Source organism: Arachis ipaensis, chromosome B1 (genome assembly GCF_059453495.1).
Source record: "Arachis ipaensis isolate K30076 ecotype BB chromosome B1, ASM5945349v1, whole genome shotgun sequence".
NCBI lineage: Eukaryota > Viridiplantae > Streptophyta > Magnoliopsida > Fabales > Fabaceae > Arachis > Arachis ipaensis.
Genome location: NC_142436.1, coordinates 90,876,854 through 90,879,187, shown reverse-complemented (window position 1 = coordinate 90,879,187; position 2,334 = coordinate 90,876,854). Strand labels below are relative to the sequence as shown.

At 31.7% G+C, this 2,334-nt stretch overlaps 1 non-coding gene across 1 annotated transcript; it reads right to left on the bottom strand.

Annotated features, from left to right (window-relative positions):
• Positions 1–1,897: 1,897 nt before the first annotated feature.
• LOC148577442 (small nucleolar RNA R71) lies at positions 1,898–2,005 on the bottom strand. Its single transcript, XR_015904537.1, has one exon. It is a non-coding gene; the product is annotated as a small nucleolar RNA R71 (small nucleolar RNA).
• Positions 2,006–2,334: the final 329 nt, after the last annotated feature.

Genomic DNA, 2,334 nt, shown 5'->3' with positions numbered 1-2,334 from the left:
GAGTCTTGAGTCAGATTTAAAGTTTGGTGTCAATTGCATGTTCATCTTGCATTTTTCGAAAAATTCATGCATTCATGGTGTTCTTCATGATCTTCAAGTTGTTCTTGGTAAGTTTTCTTGTTTGATCTTGATGTTTTCTTGTTTTGCATCTTTTCTTGTTTTTCATGTGCATTTTTGCATTCATAGTGTCTAAACATGACAGATTTCTAAGTTTGGTGTCTTCCATGTTTTCCTTGCATATAAAAATTTTCAAAAATATGTTCTTGATGTTCATCATGATCTTCATAGTGTTCTTGGTGTTCATCTTGACATTCATAGTGTTCTTGCATGCATTCCTTGTTTTGATCCAAAAAGAAAAGAGAAAAACATGAAAATGATGTTTTAATTTTTTTCTCTCTCATCATTAAAAATTCAAAAATCAAAAAAATATCTTTCCCTCTTTTCTCTCATAAATTCGAAAATTTGAGTTGACTTTTTCAAAAAAATTTTAAAATCTAGTTGTTTTTATGAGTCAAATCAAATTTTCAATTTAAAAATCTTATCTTTTTCAAACTCCTTTTCAAAAATCAAATCTTTTTCATTTTTCTTATTTATTTTCGAAAATTTTAAAAAAATATTTTTCAAAAATCTTTTTCTTATCTTTATCTCCTAATTTTCGAAAATAACATCATCAATTAATGTTTTGATTCAAAAAATTTCAAGTTTGTTACTTACTTGTTAAGAAATATTCAAACTTTGAGTTCTAGAATCATATCTTGTGATTTCTAGTGAATCAAGTCATTAATTGTGATTTTAAAAATCAAATCTTTTTCAAAACTAATTTCAATCATATCTTTTCAAAAATATCTCTTTATCTTATCTTTTTCAAAATTTGATTTTAAAATATCCTTTCTAACTTCTTATCCTCTTATCTCTTCAAAATTGATTTTCAAATTTGTTTCAACTAACTAACTAACTTTTTGTTTGTTTCTTATCTTTTTCAAAACTACCTAACTAACTCCCTCTCTCTAATTTTCGAAAATATCTTCCCTCTTTTTCAAAATTTCTTTTTGAATAACTAATTATTTTAACTTTTGATTTTAAAATTTCAAAAAAATTACTAACCTTTTTCAAAAACTATTTTCGAAAACCACTAACTCTTTTTCAAAAATTATTTTCGAAAATTCACTTCCCCCTCTCATCTTCTTCTATTTGTTTATTTATTTACTAACATCTCTTCCTCACTCACCAAAAATCCGAACCCCCTCTCTCTCTCTGAGTTCAGATTTTCTCTTCTTCTTTTCTTCTATTCACACAGGGACCTCTATACTGTGGTAAAAAGGATCCCTATTATTATTATTATTATTCTATCCCTCTTTTTCATATGAGCAAGAGAAAAGACAAAAATATTCTTGTTGAAGCAGATCTAGAACCTGAAAGGACTCTGAAAAGGAAACTAAGAGAAGCTAAAATACAACAATCCAGAGATAACCTTACAGAAACTTTCGAACAGGAAGAGGAGATGGCAGCCGAAAATAATAATAATGCAAGCAGAATGCTTGGTGACTTTACTACACCTAATTCCAATTTACATGGAAGAAGCATCTCCATTCCTGCCATTGGAGCAAATAATTTTGAGCTGAAACCTCAATTAGTTTCTCTGATGCAGCAGAACTGCAAGTTTCATGGACTTCCATCTGAAGATCCTTTTCAATTCTTAACTGAATTCTTGCAGATATGTGATACTGTTAAGACTAATGGAGTAGATCCTGAAGTCTACAGGCTCATGCTTTTCCCTTTTGCTGTAAGAGACAGAGCTAGAGTATGGTTGGAGTCTCAACCTAAGGATAGCCTGAACTCTTGGGATAAGCTGGTCAAGGCTTTCTTAGCCAAGTTCTTTCCTCCTCAAAAGCTGAGTAAGCTTAGAGTGGATGTTCAGACCTTTAGACAGAAAGAAGGTGAATCCCTCTATGAAGCTTGGGAGAGATACAAAGAACTGACCAAAAAGTGTCCTTCTGACATGCTTTCAGAATGGACCATCCTGGACATATTCTATGATGGTCTGTCTGAATTAGCTAAGATGTCATTGGATACTTCTGCAGGTGGATCCATTCACCTAAAAAAAATGCCTGCAGAAGTTCAAGAACTCATTGACATGGTTGCTAATAACCAGTTCATGTACACTTCTGAGAGGAATCCTGTGAGTAATGGGACGCCTATAAAGAAGGGAGTTCTTGAAATTGATACTCTGAATGCCATATTGGCTCAGAACAAAATATTGACTCAGCAAGTCAATATGATTTCTCAGAGTCTGAATGGAATGCAAGCTGCATCCAACAATACTCAAGAGGCATC